This window comes from Ambystoma mexicanum, chromosome 13, assembly GCF_040938575.1.
Source record: "Ambystoma mexicanum isolate Mex_15411 chromosome 13, UKY_AmexF1_1, whole genome shotgun sequence".
In the NCBI taxonomy this organism is placed as follows: Eukaryota; Metazoa; Chordata; class Amphibia; order Caudata; family Ambystomatidae; genus Ambystoma; species Ambystoma mexicanum.
In genome coordinates, this window is record NC_090938.1 from 726440783 (window position 1) to 726467078 (window position 26296).

Genomic DNA, 26296 nt, shown 5'->3' on the forward strand with positions numbered 1-26296 from the left:
CATTCCCTGCTAGACAAGCAGCAAAATTAGTATTTACGGAATTTTCTCCATTCCCTGCTACACAAGCAGCAAAAGTAGTGTTTAAGGCATGCTCTGTGTTCCTTGCTATACAAGCAGCAAAAGTAGTGTTTAATGAATTTTCTCCATTCCCTGCTAGACAAACAAGAAAAGTAGTGTTTGAGGCATTTCCTCCATTCCCTGCTAGACTAACAACAAAAGTAGTGTTCAAGGCATGTTCTCCGTTCCTTGCTAGACAAACAGCAAAAGTAGTGTTTAAGGCATTTTCTCCATTCGCTGCTAGACAAACAGCAAAAGTAGTGTTTAATGAATTTTCTCGATTCCCTGCTAGACAAACAGCAAAAGTAGTGTTTTGACGGCATGTTCTCCGTTCCTTGCTATACAAGCAGAAAAAGTAGTGTTTAATGCATTTTCTCTGTTTCTTGCTACACAAGCAGAAAAAGTAGTGTTTAAGGCATTTTCTCCATTCCCTGGTAGACATGCAGCAAAAGTAATGTTTAAGGCATTTTCTCCATTCCCTGCTAGATAAGCAGCAAAGGTAGTGTTTAAGGCATTGTTTCCATTCCCTGCTATACAAGCAGAAAATGTAGTGCGTAATGCATTTTCTCTGTTCCTTGCTACACAAGCAGAAAAGGTAGTGTTTACAGCATTTTGTCCATTCCCTGCTAGACAAGCAGCAACAATAGTGCTTATGGTATTTTCTCCAGTTTTAGCTCCTCTGCAAGTTTCGAGTATTTGCCAGAATTTCCCTGTAATGTGTTGAAATCTTGCATTTCTTCAGAAATGTCAGCACTTTTTGAAAAAGTAATTTGCGACATTTAGAAAGGAACAGAAATTCAGAATGCTAGAATCGCAATATTTCCCGAGATTTTAATCTGAAACCAAAAATGTGTCTATGAGTCAGAATACTTAGAATTGAACATATTGCACTTTGAGTGCAGAGAAAAGGTTTGGCAAGGTGTTAGTCCAGTTTATAATGCGCTCAATACCCAGAGGTTTTTAAGCACGGACCCAGGGAATCCAACCTGTGATGGACTGCTTCATTTTGTTCCAAGGCGAGTGCGTTGCCCCAGAGCTATCCTCCCGAGCCGTTGAAACTGAGATGGAAGACCCATAGACTTCTTCATCAGCTCCAGTGGCCGCCATCTCATGAAGACGTTGTTGCTACTTCGCAAGCGTACATGCATTTGCCATCTCAGCATAACATTTATAGTTTGTCCATTAGAAGGTTTTTTGGCTTTACTTCGAGAGTAAATAGTAGATTTTTATTGGGGAAAAAAATGAAAATGTAGTTATTTTTCAAACCGTTCGAATTCTATATCCTTGAGGGATATACTACGTTTGTTTCTGGAGGGTAAACTGGATGACACTTTGGACCGCATTAAAAATTCGGCGGTGCAGGAAAAAAGATGTGGTAATTCCGTTACTGCTGCTTTGTTTGGCCGTAAATTAATTACCACCGTTTTTCCTGCACTGCCGAACTATGAATGGAACAAGCTGGAGGTATATCCTACGCCTTCATCTCCAAAAATCATTTTCTTTTTACGTGCGGTAAGTCTGCTGTCGGTAATTCTTAATGTGGAATTTGCCTCCGGGCTGTTGCGCGCTTTACAAATGCGAATAAATAAATAAATAAGAGGGGTAAAATATGCAGTATTGCCAAATTCTGCCTGTTGTAACACTACTGCCAAACTTCTAATGACCCGCTATGCCTTATCACCATGTCTGATGATTGCAATACCCACTGAATGTGTTCCCTTCCACACATGCTCTGTAGGCACCTCCCGCCATGCGTGGGAGTAAAGTAGGCCATGCCCATTGCTATGTTCAGTGTGGCAGCTTCCATTGCAGACAGGCCCTCAGTACCTTCACGTCTTATTTTTGAGCATTTGAGTACCTGCACTTCTCAACGCCTGAAAGAGAGTACCGGTACTCAACTATGTTGCCAGGTGAAAATGAAAGCTCTTTATTTCACTTTGTCTCAACTTAAAGGACTAAGCTTCTGCAGCCTTTGCTGGAGAAAGCAGCACCCTCTCCCCCTCCTCTCTCCACCACCCGCAGTGCCCATAATGTCTCCTTTGGGGCCCACCCTGCAGAACAAAAGGAGAGGCAAACATGCGGCCACTGTGCTCTCAGCACATCAGACATGGAACACTGTTTCGCTAAGTGGGACACGCATGCGGCCAATGTGCTCTCAGCACACCAGGCGTGGGACACTGTTTCGCTGAGTGGGACACGCATGCGGCCAATGTGCTCTCAGCACACCAGGCGTGGGACACTGTTTCGCTGAGTGGGACACGTATGCGGCCAACGTGCTCTCATCACACCAAGCGTGGAACACTGTTTCGCTAAGTGGGACACGCATGCGGCCAATGTGCTCTCAGCACACCAGGCGTGGGACACTGTTTCGCTGAGTGGGACAGGCATGCGGCCCATGTGCTCTCAGCACACCAGGCGTGGGACACTGTTTCGCTGAGTGGGACACGTATGCGGCCAACGTGCTCTCATCACACCAAGCGTGGAACACTGTTTCGCTAAGTGGGACACGCATGCGGCTAATGTGCTCCCATCACACCAGGTGCGGAACACTGTCTCGCTAAGTGGGACACGCATGCGGCCAATGTGCTCTCAGCACACCAGGCGCGGGACACTGTCTCGCTAAGTGGGACACGCATGCGGCCCATGTGCTCCCAGCACATCAGGCGCGGGACACTGTCTCGCTAAGTGGGACACGTATGCGGCCAATGTGCTCTCAGCACACCAGGCGTGGAACACTGTTTCGCTAAGTGGGACACGCATGCGGCTAATGTGCTCCCAGCACACCAGGCGCGGGACACTGTCTCGCTAAGTGGGACACGCATGCGGCCAATGTGCTCTCAGCACACCAGGCGTGGAACACTGTTTCGCTAAGTGGGACACGTATGCGGCCAACGTGCTCTCAGCACACCAGGCGTGGAACACTGTTTCGCTAAGTGGGACACACATGCAGCTAATGTGCTCCCAGCACACCAGGCGCGGGACACTGTCTCGCTAAGTGGGACACGTATGCGGCCAACGTGCTCTCAGCACACCAGGCGTGGAACACTGTTTCGCTAAGTGGGACACACATGCGGCTAATGTGCTCCCAGCACACCAGGCGCGGGACACTGTCTCGCTAAGTGGGACACACATGCAGCTAATGTGCTCCCAGCACACCAGGCGCGGGACACTGTTTCGCTAAGTGGGACACGCATGCGGCCAATGTGCTCTCAGCACACCAGGCGCCGGACACTGTCTCGCTAAGTGGGACACGCATGCGGCCCATGTGCTCCCAGCACGTCAGGCGCGGGACACTGTCTCGCTAAGTGGGACACGCATGCGGCCAATGTGCTCTCAGCACACCAGGCGTGGAACACTGTTTCGCTACGTGGGAAACACATGTGGCCAATGTGTTCCCAGCACGCCAGGCATGGAACACTGTTCGCTAAGTGGGCTTCACCTGTTCCATTGGTGTCCTTTGATGGAGCAAGGATTGATTTGGAAAGCCTGGGAAATTACTTTTTTAAAGATGTTTCTTTGTTATTAGAAGTGCCTATATTAACATCGAAATGTTTAAGTATTTGGAATTGTGATAGAACGTTTTCGACTGAAAACCCGCGCACAGCTCCAGATACCTAGCAAATTTCTCATTCGCCAATGAAAGCGAGCAATAATAAAACTCCCCTTCTAAAGCTTAGTTTACAGCTATGATATCTGCTTGTTTGATGCGCAAAAAAGAAAGTCTCATTTAATATAGATATTGAAACTTTCTTAACGCAATGCATAACAACAAACTGGAAGTTTGTGTGAAAGGATCTCAAATACACGTATAAAATAAATAAATAAATAAATAAATAAATAAATAAATAAAATACATTTTAAAAAAGAGACACTGTTTTACCAAAGTGTGTGCTCCTTTCCACATAATTTAATTTCACTGGGCATTGCCTGCAAACAACAGGGAGTGCCTAAAAGGGACCTGTGCCCAAGATGCCATGCCGAAACAGCCGGCTCTGAAAGCGCTGCGCCGGATTGACCGGCTTCGTAGCTTGGTGAGTACCTGCACTTCTTTCTTTCCATTCAAAGCACTGGTTGCAGATGCCTCCATATTCAATGTATGCATGCAGCAAAAGGCTGGCCTGGTTAGCGTGCCTTTCACCACACGCGTGGTGAACCTCTGATATATCTCTGGTGCCTGTGGGACATGGATCAGAATTGGCAGAACGAGCAGGGGCGCGCAGACGGGCAAACGGTTGGGCTGGTTTGGCCAATTGCTCCAGACACATTGCAATGAGTCGCTTCATGTGGGGGCCAGCAGCTGCAAGTAACAGGTTTACAGCAAACTATGGGCAGGCTTTGGAGGGACTCTAATGCAGACGGCACCCAGAGAGAATTCAACGTTAGCTGGACGCAGACAGAATAAGGCAGTGCCCTTTGCACAGAGTACATGTATTGTATTATAGTTTGTGTTTATATAGCGCGATTTCTTATTTGTATGGCATCAAAGCGCTTAGTGGTGGGGACGCCCTCGGAGACCGAAAGTCGATGCTTTCTTGAGATTCTAACAGTACATTTAAGATGTGTGTGTGTGCCTTATGCCAGGCTAAGACTTAGGGGCTGGCTGGCCCGAGAAAGCAGCCCGTAATGACTGGCATTTGGTTGGGTGCTGATGGAGTCTAGGAGAATGTGGTAGTGTGGAAGAATTCGATGGCAACGCAGCTAGGCGGTATTTGTTGTTGTGGGCTTTCGCTGTATACTAGTGGTAGGGTGTTGGGGTAAGTTAGGGGTTTCAGTGTGAAAGGTTATGTGATTACTAGACCGGAATTGCGTAGCCATAGCTGCATTGTAGAGTGCATGGATGGTGAGCCGTGCCTGCGGCGGGGGTCCACACAATGTGGTCCGATTTGCTGTACCTTACGCAACTGCAAACTCCTTTCGAGTTTGTATCGTTGGCATGCCGGTATAGAGAGGTAGGAATGGCTAGAACAGTCTAGAATGGGAGTACAACAGTACATTTGTAACATTTAGATCTGAGATACATGTACAGAGGCAGAAATGCCCAAACGGGAGCACAGCAGTAAATTGGCAACATCTAGATTGGGGATATCTCTACAGCGGGAGAAATGCCCAAATGGGGGACAGGCGAGTATAGAGTGGGAAGACGGGTGTTAGGCGGTTTCAGGGGGGGGCAAGTTTATAGGACCTTTCTAAATGCCAGGTGATTGCCAATATTGTGAATGTCTAGTGGTCGGGAGTTCCAAATGATTGGCGCTTTGACAGCGAAAGGGCATCCGCCCAGTCTGGAGGAATTGTAATGTGGGTCGACCAGGAGAGATGCTGTGCGTGATCTGAGAGACCTTGAGTGGTGGTACCGGGTGACTTTGTCTTGAAGGAATTCCGCCCTGTGTTGTGGATGGCTTGGTGGGTGATAAACATGGCTTCAAAGGTAGTGTGTCGACCAATAGGAAGTCAATGGAGGACACGTAATGTAGGGCTAATGTGTTCTCTGGGAGGTAGGTTAACGAGCAGGCTGGCTGCAGCGTTTGATTGTTTGCAGTTTCCTTAGCTGAAACGTAGGAGCACCTAGGTAAAGGCAGTTTGCATAGTCTAAGCGTGAGAGGATGATGGAGATGATGGCCGAGACACAGCGAGGATAAGTGAGGTAAGGGAAGATACGTCTGAGGATGAAAAGGTGGTCGAAACATGTTTTGGAAATAGAATTGATGTGTTGGGAGAGGGATAAATCTGTGTCCAGGGTGCATCTAAGGTTTTTCACTGTGGTGGAGGTTGCAGGTGGGGGGCCTAGGGAAAGTGGCCAGGGAATGTGTTGGTGGAGGCCAATGTATTTCCCAGACTAGGATTTGGGTTTTCCCAAGATTGAGGATGAGGTGATTAGTTGTCATCCAGTGGTCAATAATCGAAATGCATGGTGATAGATCTGGATAGTAGGGGCTAGGTGATTTCAGGATTTTGAGGATAATCTGGGTGTCGTTTGCGTAGTTGTAGCAGGTGAGATTGTGGCAGCGGATGAGTGCGGGCAGAGGGTTTAGATAGATGTTGAAAGGCAGGGGAGATAGGGAAGGTCCTTGTGGAACCGCTTTTATTACTGGTCGTTGGGTGGAGGGTGACGGGTGAAGGAGAATGATTTGTGAACGATTAGAGATGAAAGAGGAGATCCAAGAGAGGGCTGTGTCTTTAATTCCTAGTGAGTGTAACCTATCTGGGGGATGGTTTGATCGATGGTATTGAAGGCGGCCAAGAGGTCAAGAAGGAGGAGTACAGCCATGAAGCAGGTGTTGGAGATCAGCCGGTAGTCTGAGGGAGGAGTGGGTCAAGAGTAGGTTATTTGAGGAGGGGTTTGGTGCAGGATGTTGTTAAGGCTTTCAGGAAAGTTCGCGATACTAGGCATTGGTTGAGGATTAAGTGGGCGATACTGCCTGCACGTGTTGAGGCTAGGATGTTTTTAAGGAGAGTGGGCGGGCAGAGATCCTCAGGGGGGCCTGATCGGTGGCTTTATGCTAGGAGTGAGAGGATCTCCTGGTGTGAGATTGGAGAGGAAAATGAGAAGGATTGTGTCGAACAGTAGTTACGACTGTGGTCGCAGTGTGGGCTGGAGGGGGGACAGGGTATGTGTTCCAGCTTAGAGATGATGATGGAGTTTCTGTCTATGGTGACCTTGTGAAAGTGATCTGATAAGGTGTCACATAGAGATTGGGAGATGGGTAGGGGGGCACTAGAGCAGTCCAGGGAGTTGAATTTGGTAATGATTCAATGCAGTTCTTTGCAAGGGTTTCGAGGGTTTAAGATTCTGTTCCCATAGAATGCTTTCTTGGGTTTTCTGATTTCCAGTCTGTATGCTCTGGTTAGTCTTGGTAGGGCGGTTTTTATTCTGGGCCGTAGAAGTGGTTCTCCAGGTCAGTTCCATATGGTGCTTGAGGGGTTTTAATGATTTAAGGTTGGTGGTGTACTACCTGGGTGTGGGTCCTGATCTCTGAGAGATCCGTTTTAAAGGGGTTAGGGATGTAAGGGCGTTTGAGAGCCAGTTGTCGAAGAGTTCAATGGGGGGTGGGAGGTTGGCCATTCCCAGAGGGAAAGAGATGGGAGGGATGTGAGGAGGGAGTTAGCTAGATCAGGGGTGATAATGACTTTATTCCATAGCTGAGTGAAAGGTGTGGGTAAAGATGGCAGCTGGGCGTGACTTTGGGCACAAACCGTGTTGGTTATTGGTACAGTGAAGAAAATTTCTGAGTGATCCGTCCATGAAAGGTGGTGAGGGGGCAGTATGGCTGTGTTTGGGGTGCATCAAGGATGTGACCTCCAGTGTGGGTGGGTGTGGAGATGCATTGTAACAGGTTGATGGCTTCTAGGTTGTGAGAGAGTGGATTAGAGGGTTTGAGGGTGAGTCAAACCAGATATTGAACTCCCCTAGGATGGTGAGCGTTGAATGGAGGATGAGAATGGTTGTCAGAACCTTGCATAAATTATCTGTGAAGTTTCTGCTGTAGCCTGCGGGTCTGTAGATGAGCAGGACAAGGCAAGACCAGTCAGTAAGAACAGGCAGTGACTAGAGGGCATAGTTATGATATGATATGATATTTTATTTGTATCGCGCTCGTACACAAGTGTTTTCATAGTTAGCTAGCAAAAACACTAGAAATAGGCACAACAAGATTAGGAAAACCAACAGCTTTGTTTTGTACTACTACATTGGGTTTCTGATCTTTTCATCTAAAGCATTACCATCGAACGCCATTCCATCGACAAAATTGCATCCAAAAAATGTGCATCGAATGCATGTTTTTTCAAGTTAAAGGGTTTCGTTTTATTTATAATGGATTTTAAAGGGTAAAAAACAGGGAGTTGGGGGGACCCCAATTTAAAAAATAAAAATAAAACATGCATTCGATGGTAATTTTTTCGATGCATTTTATTCGATGGAATGGTAAAATTTTATTTTATATATAATGATAAAAATTTGATGGAATGACCATACACCCTATATTGGTACTACCTGTCCCGAACATGTTCACAGCCAGAAAGTGGTATGATTACATGAGCATGTAATGGTTGTGCAGAGCAAATGTCTAATATCTGTAAGCAAATCAAAACTGCTGGCTTTGTCAATGCTTGTTTTTAACAGGACTTCAATGCAAGGAACCAATATAAATCAAGTGGTTGAAGGCACACTTGGTTAAGACATTTTTATCACAGAAGTTGCAAATTTACAGCTGCAATTAAACATTTAACTCTTAGCAGAGTGCGTAGAAATAGCATTGGCGGTCCAACGTTTTTATGTTACTGCTTGATAGGGCTATCTCAAGGAGATTCCAGGAGCATGTGCTTTGAGCGCACAGTGGCACGTAGTGGGTGGTAACAGCGATAGGGGTTATCATGGCCATGAGCAGTCAGTAGGTGGGTAAACAACCAAACAACACCCACAAGCTGCGTGTCCCTCCTACCCTATCATCGCCACCACATAGCTTACTTCAATGCAATAGTTTTGGCTTATAGCTGGTGCTTAATCAAAGCTAAAAAGGCAGTTCCCTTGTTAAACGGGGGACCACTATTAATAGGTAAGATCCTAGTGGCGTGCTAAACACAGAGAAACAGACAGGGCTGTGATGGCACAGAGAGCAGTGTCCTCAAGGGGCAGAGAGCAGGCAGAAACATCAGTGGCTCTAGCAGGATAGGGGGCATGCAGAAACAGGCATGATCTGCAAGGCAAAAAGAACAGGAAACACAGCTGGAGACCGGGTGGCACAGCAAGCAGGCAGCAGGTATAAACGGGTAGTGCCCTGTTGTCAGAGGAAACAGGCAGACACGGGTGGTGTCGTGATGGCATTTATACCACAGGGAACATGCAGAAACAGGCCGGGATAGGCTGGTAACAGAAAGCAGGAAGCTCTGGATTCAAGGAGCCACCTGAGCTCTCTGGAAAGTGCTCCACAAGGAAGTGCAGGAAAGCAGAGCTCAAAGTCAAACAAAGGCAGCTCTGTCTGGTAGGTGCAGCGTTAAGTAGTGTTTACAGATGCGCGCCCCGGAAAAGCCGCCAGCACTGCGCAGCTTCAGCTGTGCAGGAACCAGGGTCGGGCTGGGGCATAACATTGTCTCGGGCACCAATGAAAAAGTGGCCCACAGTTGCACATGGCAATTCATTGCTGTTTAAGAAGTACCCAATGGGGGGTGTTTCATAAAATCTGATGCAAATTGTGCATCTTAAAGAATATTTATTCAGTAACACTGGTCAAAATGACTAGTGTCATGATGAAACAACTTAACAACTTGGCACACATGGCCCAAACAAGTGGCCCACTTTGACCCAAAAAACAGGCCCACACTAGCATTGTATGTTTTTGGTTCGAGGATTGCCCCATAGGCCAGTCCGAGCCTGGCAGGAACCACCACTTGCTCGGAATCTGGTTCAGAGTTGGTACCTTCTTAGCGTGGGCACTCAGCGCCTTGCCTTCCCCCCCCCCTTTACCCGCCCCTTCTTACCCCCCCCCTCTCCGCATCAGTCATCCCATGCAGGCGGAAGTAAAATTGACACGACACCAGTTTGGGTTGGAAGGTAAACATGCCTCAACAGCTTTATTTGCATAAAGTCTTGGAGTTATCTTACAGGCGATCCGTAATTCACCGTCACCGATACTCTATTCCGAGTGCGGCTACCTAGGGCTTTCCCCCCTCCCCCCCCCCAATCGTACTCGTCCGGTGGACGCCTCGGATTGAGCCCGGCCCTGGCTATCCACCTCTCTCTACCCCGGCCGTTGTTGCAGTCAATTTTTATGTGCCCCCCATTTCACCCTGCCCCTTGCTAGGTCTTGTAGCGGGTGCCCGACCCCCCGCACACTTGCCCCGTGTCCTAATCGGGCTCTAGCTAAAACCGGCAGCCACGCGGTGCCTCGCTAATGTTCAGGTTCCTATACCGGCACCACCACAAGTGCCCTTACAATTTCCTATACCGGCACCACCACAAGTGCCCTTACAATTTCCTATACCGGCACCACCACAAGTGCCCTTACAATTTATTTACGTATCCGTATTTGGGCCGGCACCGCCCTCCGATGCCGGCCCCCACTTTCTGCCTGCCTAGTTGGCCGTCGCTTGCGACGTCCATCTAACCTTTTCTTACCAAACTCTGCTCAGCCCCCCCTACGCCTTCGCGTTGTTCCGGTTATTGGCATCCTAGTCCTACCCCCGCTATGCCAAACCCCCCCCAGGTCTCCCTGCTGTGTCCCCGAGCCCCCAGAAACATCGGAATTCCCTCTCACTCAAGGCGCCCCCCCCCCCCTCCAACTGCAGCCTTAGCAGGTGTCCTCCCCCCCTTGGCTGGTGTCATATCTCTTCCAGATTCCCTGTCCCTCGTACTGTCTTCCTTTCCCAACTGTCTCCCCCATTCCCCCGGTCCCCTTATGCTGCGCCCCGCCAGGCCCCCTCTTTCCTGTCCTTGCTGGCCCTCCTTGTCCGAGCTCCCCCCGCCCCCGATGCTCCTACCTTTCTTCCTCCCTCCTCCAGCTCCCCCCCTCTTGCCCCTCCCCCTTCGTGACGACTTACCCCTGCTGTAATTTTTGGTCCCGGTAGCATACCCCCCCGTATTCTCCTCTTGTTCCCCTCCAACCAGATTCACTTGCTGCCCTCTTTTTGTTTGTTGTTCGTTCCCTCCCCCCCCCGCAATTTGGGTCTTGGAATTGCCTCCCAAGTCCCCTACATCCCTCCCCTTTTTCCCCAGGGCCTCCCCCAAGCCTATTGCTCTTGGGGCGCCGTGCATCTAAACTCTTGGCTGCTCGTTCCCCTGTGGGTCTGCTGGCAGTGCTTCGTAAAGGGATCGCAATGTAACTCCGCTGGGCGACCTGTAAGACAAAAGAGAACATTATTCACATACTTTTTATCGGGAGGGTGGGTGGGAAAACGAACGCAGCTCCGGCGAGACGGGAAACCGAGGGAGGATGTGTGAATGCTCACACAAGTCCGGGCTTTTATGCCCGGCTTCTCCCCGGTTTCCCGCCCTGCACCCAAAGCTTTCGCGCCCTGCCGGGGGGCGGGCCCCCGCCTTGCGTCATCCTCCGCTACAGGCGTGGGGGGAGGGGAAGGGCGGCCTGTACCGCCCCCACTAAGGGGCGGCGCCCGCCATGCCAGCTTTCGCTGGCGCGTTCGCCCGCCGTAGCGTGGGCACTCAGCGCCTTGCCTTCCCCCCCCCCTTTACCCGCCCCTTCTTACCCCCCCCCCTCTCCGCATCAGTCATCCCATGCAGGCAGAAGTAAAATTGACACGACACCAGTTTGGGTTGGAAGGTAAACATGCCTCAGCAGCTTTATTTGCATAAAGTCTTGGAGTTATCTTACAGGTGATCCGTAATTCACCGTCACCGATACTCTATTCCGAGTGCGGCTACCTAGGGCTTTCCCCCCTCCCCCCCCCCAATCGTACTCGTCCGGTGGACGCCTCCGATTGAGCCCGGCCCTGGCTATCCACCTCTCTCTACCCCGGCCGTTGTTGCAGTCAATTTTTTTGTGCCCCCCATTTCACCCTGCCCCTTGCTAGGTCTTGTAGCGGGTGCCCGACCCCCCACACACTTGCCCCGTGTCCTAATCGGGCTCTAGCTAAAACCGGCAGCCACGCGGTGCCTCGCTAATGTTCAGGTTCCTATACCGGCACCACCACAAGTGCCCTTACAATTTCCTATACCGGCACCACCACAAGTGCCCTTACAATTTCCTATACCGGCACCACCACAAGTGCCCTTACAATTTATTTACGTATCCGTATTTGGGCCGGCACCGCCCTCCGATGCCGGCCCCCACTTTCTGCCTGCCTAGTTGGCCGTCGCTTGCGACGTCCATCTAACCTTTTCTTACCAAACTCTGCTCAGCCCCCCCTACGCCTTCGCGTTGTTCCGGTTATTGGCATCCTAGTCCTACCCCCGCTATGCCAAACCCCCCCCCCAGGTCTCCCTGCTGTGTCCCCGAGCCCCCAGAAACATCGGAATTCCCTCTCACTCAAGGCGCTCCCCCCCTCCAACTGCAGCCTTAGCAGGTGTCCTCCCCCCCTTGGCTGGTGTCATATCTCTTCCAGATTCCCTGTCCCTCGTACTGTCTTCCTTTCCCAACTGTCTCCCCCATTCCCCCGGTCCCCTTATGCTGCGCCCCGCCAGGCCCCCTCTTTCCTGTCCTTGCTGGCCCTCCTTGTCCGAGCTCCCCCCGTCCCCGATGCTCCTACCTTTCTTCCTCCCTCCTCCAGCTCCCCCCCTCTTGCCCCTCCCCCTTCGTGACGACTTACCCCTGCTGTAATTTTTGGTCCCGGTAGCATACCCCCCCGTATTCTCCTCTTGTTCCCCTCCAACCAGCTTCACTTGCTGCCCTCTTTTTGTTTGTTGTTCGTTCCCTCCCCCCCCCGCAATTTGGGTCTTGGAATTGCCTCCCAAGTCCCCTACATCCCTCCCCTTTTTCCCCAGGGCCTCCCCCAAGCCTATTGCACTTGGGGCGCCGTGCATCTAAACTCTTGGCTGCTCGTTCCCCTGTGGGTCTGCTGGCAGTGCTTTGTTTCAGGGATTGGCCTGTGATTCCTCCAAGACTCTCTGCTGGCTGCCGGCGGCAGAGAGTTCCCCCCCCCAGCTTGCTTCCACAGGGCACTCCCTGTATTTTAATGGCTGGCATCCTGGGAGGTGCCCCCCCCCCACTCGGGCCTCTCATACACATCCCGCATGTTGAAGTGCCGTCATCCATTCCAATGACATCAAAGCAGTGCCCACCTCGGACAGGTGGGTCCCGTCCCCTTCAAAATACCCTGGTACTTTTAAAGTGATGAGGGGATGGCGAATCCAAATCATCCCCCTGCCTTTCAGAAAACCGCCCATGCGATTATTTGTTTAGCGCCTTGCTTCTTCTAGGCGCCGTGGCGCAATGCCCCCTTCCACTCCTGTCTTGTGATTATCTCCGACCACATCAACTCACAACCCCCTGAGCCCACTCCCCATCCTATGAAGAGGCTTCGCAATAGTTCTGACAGGTCCTTCCTTCCTTTGTCACCAAATCGTTGCCCCCTATATGTAACAATACGATATCAGGCCAGGGGTTTTCCCTTGCCGCCTGTTCCAAAGTTCCCCATACGGATGAGACCTTCAAGCCAGCCTTGGAGATCCAACTGATCTGTGTGTTCCGTATTCCCAAGTTCCCGTCCCTAAACGCCTGCCGTGCTCTGGCCGCTGCACGGGCCACGAAGGAGTGCCCCACGACCCAAACCCTGGTTGCTTCTGAGGAGACATGACAGATCGTGTTAGCATATGTATACTGACTGATGTCCTTCCCCCCGGCCCCCCCCGCTCCCCCCTTGATTCCTTCCATTAGCGCACGTATAATATGTGTTTATCCTATGCCCATCTCCCCAATTTCTTTACCATGTCCTCCCCCGGACCTTCCCTGCTTGCTGTTGTAGCTGCTCCTCCACTCACCAGGTCCCCATATTTTTTTTTTTTTTTTTTGTCCCGCCAAACCCCCCCCTCCCTGCCGTTTCTGCCCCTCCATCTCCTAGCTCCATTTCCCCCCAGAGGCAGACTTCCCAGCCCTGTTCTTCCGTACCCCGTCTCCTGTCCCCCAGCTTTTGGTCCTTGCCCCCCCCCTTATTCCTTGGGGCTGGCGTCCTCCCCCCTGTTCCCTCTATTTGCCTAGCCGCACTATCTGGGATCCTCCACCTCCCTCCCCCTCATGCCCCCCTCCTTTCGTGCAGGCTTCCCCTTGCTGAATTTGTCACCGTTACCCTCCAATTGTTATATAATGCTACTTTGTGATGCTTAACTGGTTGGTTTAATTGAACTATATTGCCCTGCAGATCATGCTTCAATGTGGTATTTGTGTTCTTACCCTTGCCCCCCCCCCCAATTCCCGGTGTCTGGTTCTGTACCCCTTAATACTGTGCCCCCTTACTCCCTGTTTCGCCGGACCGAGCACCCCAATCCCCAGCCACTCTGCACGGGTGAGGGGGCTCGAAGCGAATGTGTGGTGCTCCGTGTGGTCTTGCTCCCCACACTGGTCAAAACAATTAGCCGCACAGTGAAGTAACTCGTCATCAGTGCCATGGAAGTGGTTTAAAGTTGAATTCATATATGAAGAAATTGCGCTGTTTTTAAATATTATTTAGTATATCTCCTTTGGTTGGAGGTCAACTTAATTCAGTCTTCACACTTACCCGCAAGGCATTGCAAGCTCCTTGTCCCCCCACCTCTTACCCTCGTCTTCCCCCATGACATAACATTTTCCTACCCTACAACGCCACGCGCCCCCTGAATGAGCTCCATGACAGGTAATTCACCACAAGCCCTGCGCCGCGCTGAGTTTGAACATTCTGGTCTCCCAGCCGACAAGGTGCCAGACAGCAGCGCAGAAAACTACCTACCCTCTTCCACCGCACGCATGATCGTCGTTCCCTCGCATGATACCCCGTTCCATCCTGCCCAACCAATCGTTTTATATAAGTTCCGCACCCCCCGCGCTTCCCCGGCGACCCCATACTGATTGTCGGATCCAACGTGCCTGATGCGGCCCGTGATATTACCCTAGACACCGAAAGGAGAGAAGTCCCCATGCACACACAGGGAAAGCAGGGGCAGCCTCATCAACTCGGTCCCTAATGTTTACCTCCATGCGTTACCTTTCCTTATTTAATACATGCGAACACCCGTGACTCCCACTTAAGGGCAGAGGGGCGCTACCACTCCCATCCTCACTCCTACGTACTCCCGGAGCCCCTTTCCCACGGCAGTTTTAAACAAGTGCTAGTCACTGGTGCGCCCATGGTGGCCTCGTCGCCAAATGGGGCCTGCCATGCAAGCAACATTACCATCAAAATACCTGCATTGCGGCCATGAACCGCCGTGGCCGCAAGAGGGGCATGCCCTCCAAGCAACTGTGTCATAACATGTATGCCTAGCGTCGCGCCGTTCATAAATGTATCAAAGCGGGCAGATTTGTCTGCAGTGCAATGCTCTCAAATGGTGTGTGTGTGTTTCTCTGAAAATAAGCGGGTGTATTCAAAATGCTGGCTCATCGAACACCCAACATTACACGCACGGCTGATCATTATAAGAGTTATATCAAGGAATCAGACCCGAGAGACGTAGGGCCATTACATACTGTGAACACGGGTGTTGTTGAAGACGGCACCCCCATATTTGGGCGCTATATATAAATTAAATACAATGACAAATTCGGCTAACCCTGGACAAGCAATTCTTATTCAACATGCATTTCAGAGCATTGTGTGAGACCTACTGATGTGTCTGGGAATGACCGCCTCGGACCCCCGAGCATCCCGGTCCTGGCCTAATCTACTAGCCTAGTGGCTCTTTCCATAGCCCTCTTGGTAAGAGACCGGCAACCCGTGTACCTCCGTGGACCATCTGGGGAGGGCATGCACATTCCTTCCAACATGCTTCTCCAGACATATGCGAAAGTGAGACTGTTTGAAAATGCCCACCATGTTGAACTGTGTAAGTATCAGCCTCGGTCACAAATATTCCACACCTGATGGATTCCGCAGATAACACACAAAAACCCGGTGTTTGCTGCAAACCGTTCCATTATTAAACAGTCTCCAGCTGTGCTGTGCAAGGCCAGCCACCACGAGCCATGTGCTAGCATTGCAAACCCGGTGTGCTGTGGTTCGTATCTATACACGAAATGTAATCGCTTTGCAATACAGGACTCCCACACAAGAACAGATGCAAGCCGCTGTTTTTTCAAATACCATTATCCGAAGAGCAACATGATAGGCATGCAGCCTTACCCCTTTCAAGGCTGGCATTCTAATGTATCCCTCACTTTAGCAGGTTCGGTTTTCACTAGCCCTGAACAGCCGGAGGCTGCCGCCGTGGCCATTCGTTTTGCGGCCCCTCCACTGACACAGGGCGCACCAAAAACTGGCCGCACCCCGTTCCCGCCAAACCACCTTCGCCCGCCAATTTTTTTTTTGTTTTTTTTTTTTTTTTTGTTGCCCTGCATTCTAAATTCGGCATTACACAGGTGAGAAATCCGGCCTAAAACTTCCTTCTCCCCTCGGCGGCCCTGACACCTGCACCACGGGCCGCCCATCAGCCAACGGTCCTCCTTCCCCTTACTGACCTAACAAACCCCCCTCCTTTTCGTGACCACTCGGTTCTGACCTCGAGTGCCAGTACTACGTCGCGGGTACTGTGTGGTCAGCCTAGTCTCCCCTGCCCCAAGAGGCCGTTGTCCCCCCTCCCCTTGTACCACACCCAACAACCTTCCTCTCGCTCGTCCCACCCCCCATCCCCTATTTCAATCTGCACGCCATTTCCAGGGCCCGCATGCCCGCTACCCCCAACAACCAGGACACCATTACTCGGCCCAGGCCTGCTCCCCCTATCTAAACTCACTGCAGCGAGCCCTCTATCGCATCCGCCATTGTGGCACCCAGGCCACGTGTATCCCAACAACCTCCCACAACGCCATACGCTGCCGGCTCTTGCCTCATGGCGCTTGCCTGAACCCCCCCCCCCATGATGCCCCTTACAGCAAGGCCGTGGCATGTGATCTTATAGGCAACCAAAGTGCATTCCGAAAACCCCCTTGCCATGGACCCCCCCCCCAGTTGTTCAGTCGCGATTAAGTGACTTTGCCTCACCCCTCACATTTGCTGCCCCTTTTTCGTCTGCAACCTCGGGTTATGGCATCAAAGCACTTCACATGCACAGTAATAGCGCGTTTAAACATAGCGCTTAACATAGCACGTATTGGCATAAAATGCCCTTCTAACATCGCAATGTCCCCAGCATTGCCCCCGCTTTCCCTCTGGGCACCCCCCCCCCGTCCGAATCTTGCCCATACTCTTGAAAGGTGGCCTCTCAGCTCAGTTCCTCATCTTTCGCCTAACTTCACTAACGCAACCAGATTAGCTAAACCACCCCGCGCCCACCCGTATGGCCCCTGTTCCCCCGGTTGCCCTTCTAACATCGCAATGTCCCTAGCATTACCCCCCGCTTCCGGTTGCCCATCTAACATCGCCATGTCCCCAGCATTACCCCCGCTTTTCCTCACTCCCACTCCTTGGTCCCCCGGCCCCATCCCAAAATTACCGTCTGGGCACCCCCCCCTGTCCTAATCTTGCCCATGCTCTAGACAGATGGCCTCAACACCTTAAGCAAGGCCCGACGCCATGGCGACGCTCCTTCCCGTCTGGAACCGGGCCCTCGCTCCTGGCATTCGCCCTCAGGCACCTCACTGACCCCCACCAGCTCTTCGCCCACCTGTATGCCTTCCTCCTTGCGAACCCCCCCCCCCACGCCCCCTCATCCCGCCCTACCCAAGCGCCTTCATGGCCCCCACCGTGTGCATGATATTATTGGGACTATTTGTAGTGCTGTGAACCTTCTGGGTGCCCGCGAATACAAAAGGTTGAGTTTGGCCCGCCGCCGTGATTCGAACCTGCGTTAGCAGGCTCTACGCGGATGTCAAAGCGAGCGCTCTGCTCGCTGTGCCACTCGACCAGCTCCTGCAAATTCTGGCTCGCAGAACAGACCAACGAAGCTGCACAAAACAGAAGTTCTGTGGGCTTAAAATACACGCGGCACGGCGGCTCCGCCATTTTGCGTTCCCCAAATGCATTCCCCTCGCCGCGGTGTGCCCCCCCCACCTGTATGCCTTCCTCCTTGCGAATCCCCCCCCTCCCACGCCCCCTCCTCCCGCTCTACCCCAGCGCCTTCATGGCCACCACCGTGAGCATAATGTTATTGGGACTACTAGTGCGGCTGTGAGCCTTCTGGGTGCCCGCGGATGCAAAAGTTAGAGTTTGTCCCACCGCCGGGATTCGAGCCTGCGTCAGCAGGCTCTACACGGATGTCAAAGCGAGCGCTCTGCTCGCTGTGCCACTCGACCAGCTCCTGCAAATTCTGGCTCGCAGAACAGACCAACGGAGCTATACCAAAACCAGAAATACTATGGGTGCAAAATAGACGTGGCGCGGCGCCTTCTATAAAGGAGCCACCCATGTAAGGCCCTGTTGACCTCCCAGCAGTTCGGAGGCCATTGTATAAACCGACACCACCTGAAAATAGTGCTAGAATTAAACGCGGCAACACACCGGGGGCACCACAATGCGGAACGGCGTCCACTAACTACAGAAAATGGCCCTCTCCCCCCCAGAACCGGGGCCGGCATCGTCTACACTCGCTCCCCCCCACCTCCACAACGCCGTGAACATATATCCCCAGTGCCTACCTCCAACGTTTGCTCCTCGAACCGACCGCTGCAGCACCGGGAACTTCCTCGAACTCGTACACGACCTCCTGTACCGACGCGATACCCATCCTCCTTCTGCCCACGCTAGACCGCCACCGTCACCACCTCCGACCCTGTCCCCAACCTCGCGACCACTGCAACGATGCGGAATGGCTGCCTGATACGGAACGAACGCTGCTCCGACTGGCTGCCTGTGACACAAAACGAACGCAGCTCCGGCGAGACGGGAAACCGAGGGAGGATGTGTGAATGCTCACACAAGTCCGGGCTTTTATGCCCGGCTTCTCCCCGGTTTCCCGCCCTGCACCCAAAGCTTTCGCGCCCTGCCGGGGGGCGGGCCCCCGCCTTGCGTCATCCTCCGCTACAGGCGTGGGGGGAGGGGAAGGGCGGCCTGTACCGCCCCCACTAAGGGGCGGCGCCCGCCATGCCAGCTTTCGCTGGCGCGTTCGCCCGCCGATTCTGAGGGCTTATGGTACATGTAGTTCTGAAACCTCGCTCTGCTCTGAATTTTAGACAAAGCTCGGAAGCACTAGCCAGAGCGAGTCTGGTATTTATATTCCTGCACGGAAATGCCAGGGAATTGTTTCCTTTTGAAATACTGGCACTTGTGGGAGTCTATTGCCAGGCTAGGAATGGGATTCCCCTTGTTGGCTTTATCATGTTGACAATGGAGTTCGGGGGCAGAGGGGCGGGCAGGGAAAGGACGTGGGGCAGGGGGGGACAAGTCAGTACACTGTAGGATTTGGAAGAAAAAGAGGTGTCGGAGCACACCGGTCTCCGTCCAGTTACTGTGCAGCGTATTGCGCGGCTCTGTGTCAGGCAGTCCCTCACTCGGAGCACATTGACACTGGCGACAAAGGGGAAAGCTTGCGCGTGACGTGCAGATGAATCCAGGCGCTGCGGGTGCAAGAAGGCACGCAAGGAAGCCTGCGGGCAGAAGCCTGACCCGTGGCAGCAGCAGTGAGGGCGTTGCTCCGCCCATAGACGGAAAGGCTGGCCGACGTCAAAATCAGCCTGGGGCCGCGGTGGTGATCCTCACAGATACAGCGTTGAGTGAAATAGTGGGGAGAAGAGAGACGGTGCTCGTGCCACGTGGCGGCTGTCTCACAGAGTCTCTATTCCCCCGTTGTTTCTTCTGTGAAGCCACAGTGCGTGTGCCACTGCAGGCGGCCGTACAAGGGATTCAGAAGAGCTTCAAAGGATTGAAAGAGACAGTGCACATAAGAGTGAACCAAACATGTCTGTCCAGGATATCCCCCAATCAGTTAATCAGGACATTCAAGCAGTGGGTCAAGAGGCTCCACCTGCTACAGCTCCACACAGGCTTCCTGACTCTCTGGCCGTACAGCTACCCGGGGCTTTTGATGTATCAGACACGAGACTTGGGGCCAAGGTGGGCCAGGTGGGTTAAAGATTTTGATCTCTACATTGGGGCAACAGGGCCAGAGGACGAGGAAAGGCAAAAATACCTGCTTAAGTTAGAAGTGGGGCCTGCAACAAGGGACATTATCAACGAAATGCCAGCAAAGTCCATTGACCCAATTCAAAACTTAAAGGGTACATTGGCTGCCTACTTCACACCGCACACTAATGTGGACTATGAACGTCACCTATTTCATAGCACAAAACAGGCAAAAGGTGAAACAATGGACACCTATGTTATGCGCCTACGAATTAAAATGAAGCACTGTGACTTCACCAATTACTCGAACAGAGAGGCCCTACGGTTCCAAATCATTGGGGGCTGCGAATCCCAGACGTTTCACCGCAAACTACTTCAAAAAGCCTGAACAGTTGACAAAATTCTAACACTTGCAAGGGCAGAACGGGTGGTGGACACACAGTTTGAGAGTTTCAACATAGCCTCACTCTCAGAGACAATACACAGACCACAAAACGACCACAGACAAGAAGAACCTTTCTGTTATCGTTGTGGGTATGAATATCCACATGAAGGAGCCTGCCAGCAATCGGACAAAGGTGTACCGCGTGTGGCGATGAAGGACATTTTAAATCGATATGTCGCATAGCGAGATGAACAGGGTGAGACAGAGGGAGAGAGTCCACAGCTTGCTGCAGTCCCAGACCCCTCCTCACGGCGACGCAAGCGTCTCAAGCAGCCACCCACTCTCACTTAAGACCAAAAGACACAGAAACAAGAGAGTCGGAAAGTGAAACGTTTTTTTCTTTTACCAAGGATTCCCAGCCTGACGACAGGGAATATTAATGAGCATGTGAATCCATGCCAGACCCATGCTGGAGAATAGTACAGGTAAGTAACTTAAACCTTACACAAGCATTCATCTCGGTTCGTATTCCAGCTATCGCACATGAAGGGCACCCGGGTGCCTGCACAAGAAGGACAAGAAGGAGAGGAGGATGTACGTCACACGCACACGACCAGACAGACGATGGAGATGCCATGTGCGAAATCTGGTAGAACAATCTCCCTCAGACACAGATATCAGCTCATCAGAGGGTGAACACAGAAAGAAGGGTTACTTGTACTCTGGGAAACTCTGCAGCAACGGAACACAGCCCGACCCTGCTCATGGGGCTCAATGAAGGACCGACTGAGTTCTTGATAGACACAGGAGACACGGGAGCCACATTGAACGTGGTAAGTGAACAGGGCGGGATGGGGCAGGGCGGGTGTCAGGCAGGGAAGTGACATGGGGCCGGGGGGGCAAGTCAGTACACTGTAGGATGGGGAAGAATAAAGAGGTGTTAGAGCACACTGGTCTCTGTCCAGTAACTGCGCCGCACATTGCGCGGCTCTGGGTCAGGCGGTCCCTCACCCGGAGGACATTGACAGGCTTGAGTCTTGATGAGCCTATGGTTCCAGTAGGTCTCCCAATAGCGCCCATAGTTGCCGAAACACCACTTCCTGACAGTAGATGTCACAGCCATTGGTGTTCATGGATTGTGGGCATGTTTTGAAGTCATAGCATCATGCTTGCCAGTAACCATCTGAAAAGTAACCAGAGTATTGGCCATCGGGAGCTGTACATTTCCTCTAATGGCTTTCCTGGTTTTATGGCTTTCTGGCTTTTGTTTATTGAGGCATGGCATGGCCCTGCCACACAGGGTTCCACGGGGCTGTAAATGGTCATAGCAAAAACTATTTAGGACCAAACAGCATCACCTGGTAGACAACCTGACATAGGGTACAAAAAAGCAAAAGACTGGTGGAGTACGGAGGGCACTGAATGGAACTATTGGAGTAAGGAGGGTGCTGTATGGAACTATTGGAGCAAGGAGGCCACTGTATGGAACTAATGTACCAAGAAGGGTGTTTTATGGGACTATTGGGGTAAGAAGGGTGCTGAATGAATCTAATTGAGTAAGAAGCATAATTCCACGCTGAATGGAATTATTGAAGTAAGGGGGTCGCTTCATAGAACTATTGAAGTAAGGAGGGTGCTGAATGGAACTATTGGAGTACGGAGAGTGTTTAATTTAACTATTGGAGTAAGGAGGTTGCTGTCTGGAACTAGTGGAGTAAGGAGGGCAATGAGTGGAACTATTGGAGTAAGGTGGGGCTGGCTGCAACTATTGGAGTAGGTAGGACGCTATCAGGAACAAGTGGGGTAAGAAGGGGGCTCTGAGGGGAACTATTGAAGTAAGGAGGGCGCTGGCTGGAACTACTGGAGTAATGAGGGCACTGATTGGAACTATTGGAGTACGGAGGACACTGTCTGGAACTAGTGGAGTAAGAAGGACATTGAGTGGGACTATTGGAGTAAGGTGGGGCTGGCTGGAACTTTTGGAGTAAGGAGGGCACAGATTGGAACTATTGGAGTAAGGAGGTTGCTGAATGTAACTATTGGAGTAAGGCGGTTGCTGAATGCAACTATTGGATTAAGAAGGGTGCTGAATGGAACTATTGGAGTAAGGAGAGTGTTTAATTTAACTATTGGAGTAAGGAGGTTGCTGTCTGCAACTAGTGGAGTAAGGAGGGCAATGAGTGGAACTATTGGAGTAAGGTGGGGCTGGCTGCAACTATTGGAGTAGGTAGGACGCTGTCAGGAACAAGTGGGGTAAGAAGGGGGCTCTGAGGGGAACTATTGAAGTAAGGAGGGCGCTGGCTGGAACTACTGGAGTAATGAGGGCACTGATTGGAACTATTGGAGTACGGAGGACACTGTCTGGAACTAGTGAAGTAAGAAGGACATTGAGTGGAACTATTGGAGTAAGGTGGGGCTGGCTGGAACTTTTGGAGTAAGGAGGGCACAGATTGGAACTATTGGAGTAAGGAGGTTGCTGAATGTAACTATTGGAGTAAGGAGGTTGCTGAATGCAACTATTGGAGTAAGAAGGGTGCTGAATGGAACTAATTGAGTAGGGAGGGTGCTGAATTGAACTAATTGAGTAAGGAGGGTGCTGAATGGAACTAGCGGAGTAAGGTGGGGCTGGCTGGAACTATTGGAGTAAGGAGGGCACAGATTGGAACTATTGGAGTAAGGAGGTTGCTGAATGTAACTATTGGAGTAAGGAGGTTGCTGAATGCAACCTTTGGAGTAAGAAGGGTACTTAATGGAACTAATTGAGAAGGAGGGTGCTGAATGGAACTAATTGAGTATGGAGCGTGCTGAATATAGGAGGGTGCTGAATGGACATCATTGAGTAGAAGGGTGCTGAATGGTGCTAATTCAGTAAGAAGGGTGCTGGCCGGAACTATCAGGTTTTGCCATATCTCCATACAATCAAAGAATGCTGAAGTTGTTTAGAATCACTACTGGCATTCTGCTGGATCTATGTCTTTTTAGGGGTGCAATATCGACGGCTGCACTTTCTGCCACCATCATCCCACCAGCCGATTCATGCCATTCTTCTTCCGTGCAACCATACAGTACCCTTCCCTATTTCTCTGTGCCATCCTAGTATCCCCTCCCCTCAAACTACCTGCCTGTCCTCCAGTCCGGGGTACCCCTGTTCCATTTCCACATGCTCCCCCCTTCTCTCTGCACCCCAACTCTTCATCCCAATTTACCTGGCAGTGGACCCCTTCCATATCCTGGCTGCATGCCACTCACATCTGTTTCCCACATGCCACTGGCATTTTTCCTGGGAAGCATTTTTTATGCCGACAGAATCTCAAACAGCAATCTTTCCAGGCTCTTCAGCCTCTTGAGTCTGGACCCTAGCACACTACAGATAAGAAAAGGGAAGGGCTTTAAGTGGGCCAGGGCTAGCCAGGGCAAGTCCCTGCAGTATTAAAAAGTTGCTTTTGAATCAGCGGGATGATGGGCGACCATTAACAGATGTAGAGTGAAACCACCACACCATGGAGGACCCTGCTTTGGTGCTTCATTTAGTCTATTGTTTTGAAGAGGTTGGAATACCTCATTATCAAGTTGAAAATTGCAGATGGTCTTTTGCTTACAAAAAATGACATGTTATTCAAAATGAATACCTTTTATACAGTTATGTTTCAAAGGCCTCAACTCTGAAGATCATGTGTTGTTTTATTACTTATAACATCTGCACTGTTCACCTTGATAACACAAAATTCCAAATCATCTAATAAAATGAGCTTCAATGGACTGTTGCAAAGTAAAACAATTTTCTGACATTGAAAATCACCAGTGGAATTCTATCATTTGCTATATAATTGGCCTTTGGTGGGAATACACATCCACCACTAGCTAAGCCCACCACTTAGACCACGACGTTTGTTAGAGCCACCCTCGTTTTCTTATCCCACTGGAAGCGGCTGCATGTTTTTCTTGAGGACCAATGTCGGATCAGTGGTTGTTCCAGTCACTGTGGGTCATTACGACCCAGGCGGTAAGAACGCCAACTTTACCACCATGGTGTAAACTACGTTCACACCATGGTGGATGGCAGATTTACCGCCCCATTCCAAGGTGAGTGGGGCGGTAAATCCCCATTTCCCATTTTACCCTTCCCCATTCCGATTTTTGCCCCATAGGGCATAATGGGAGTGGGGAAGGCGCTAATTACGCCACCGTAAATTACGGTGGCGTAATTAGCACCAAGGCGGTTTAGCGCCATGGTTTTTAACGGCTGCTAAAAGCAGCCGTTAAAATCGGAATCAGGCGTTAAGGGTTAACGACGGCGTTAACCCTTAACGCCTGAGTTGTAATGAGGCCAACTGTGTTGATTCCCTTACAGAATGGAGGCGCTTTCCATTTTAGGCACCCATGCCCCACTCAATGCAGGCTTACACCTCCCCTGACCCTAAACGTATACATCCTCCACTCATTTGCCACCCCCGTCATCATCGTCCACATTACCTACACATCACGGCATCCATTGCATAGCAACACCGACTCTCTGCCAACACACTTGTCAACATGATCCGCTCCAATCTGTAGCTGCTTATCCAGTCCTGCTTTTTACTTTGCATTCTGGGACATGTAGTCCGAGTTTTATAATGGGGAAAGTGAAACTGCATGTTCCACAATGCAAAGAAAAAAAACAGGACTGGATAAGCACCTACAGATTGGAATGGGTCATGTTGGCAAGTGTGCGCCATAGGCTGCGCTCAACATTCCTGGAAGGCTGCATAGATTAACAACCACAGAGGAAAATATATGCACACTCCAGGTCCTCTGAAAAACTCACCTATATTTAGAGAACACATCCCAAACAAACACGGCCCTTCACGATCCAACACATCCACGTCCTGGACCAAGATGGCCACATCCAGCACTTTCACCGATCCAGGAGTGGTGCCAGCCTCAAAGAATGTGGAGGGTACTGGGTGACAGCGGCTTGTCATGAGTGGGATCATTGACCTGTTGGCTGTATCCCCCCACCTTTCCTCTGAGCCCAGGAGGCTGAATAGCTATGATGCCTTCCTTTGGCCCATTAGATGCATCTTTCGTATCACAAAGCGATGCAGGGTATTGGAGGCCTGGCCATTTAAGAACTGAGCCCGGCAGTTAAGTCTTTGGCTCATCATCGGGGGTGTATTGAGATTGCCATGGCAGGCTTTTGTCCTCTGCCACTGTATGTTTGCTGCTGCTGCCAAGTTAATGACTGTTTAAATGCAATTGTACAGCTCTCCCATGCGAGAAATATGAGTGGCTCTTACGGTAGCACACCTTTCTAGTCGGAGCCCCGGGCTGAGCTTCACGGCAGAAAGCTGCCTTCTGCCTGCGACCTCTGCCATTTTGGAGGTCTTAAGCCCTCCAAGCTAGGGGCTGATGTCACCCCCTGAACCCAGCTACCAAATCTTTGGCACCTTATCACAGCACACATTCCTTTGTGCACAGGCTGACACGACTCACGCATAGCCATATGCGCACCCTAGCCACTAAATTACCAATTCAAAACCTTTTAACATCCTCTCTGCCATAGATACGTAGAGGACCAGACGTACGCATCCTCAGATCCTACCACCCTACCTCCCCTGTATTGGAGACATGACACTGTGCCCTATCTAACACCTGCTATTGTACCAATACCACAGCAAGTATATGGAAGACGGTATCCATTAAGACGACCACATCGAATGTACCCTCAAGTTGATGACAGCCGACAGGAGGAACTCCCTGAAGGAATATGAGAAAAAGCTAAGAAAATGAAGTGATGACGTCATACGAAAGAGTGCACAACGTCCTGAAATACTAAATTAATACAATCTATGAATCCTAGAGGAGAAATGACAAAGTAAAGAATCAAGTGAACCTTAAAAGTGTAAAAGAAGAATATTACACGTTAGAAAGTGCTGCAGAAATCAGAAGTATAATGAATGTACATACGCTGAAACGCAAGATAGATCAAGTCATTGATTAGAATGCAGGCGGAGCCGCCATTGTACAGCAACTGGACATTGGTATCATGAAATAAAGCAGCCAAAGAACCATGAAGAGAAAATGAAAGGCTGTTTCCAGGGACGTCATTTCACCAAAATGCCAGGGGTAGCGGAAGTGACATCACATGACCCTTGCCCTCTGATGACATCACAGGAAGTGATATAGTTTCGGTGGTCTGTGATGACTGTAATGGTGTGTCTGGCCCCCAGAAGGTAGTGCCTTCAG

The 26296-nt window shown here is 50.9% G+C and overlaps 1 protein-coding gene across 1 annotated transcript in view; it reads left to right on the top strand.

Moving 5' to 3' along the window:
• Positions 1 to 26296, top strand: part of LOC138521816 (complement C4-B-like) — a 528615-nt gene that overhangs the window by 467787 nt on the left and 34532 nt on the right. The gene's annotated exons all lie outside the window — the stretch shown is intronic.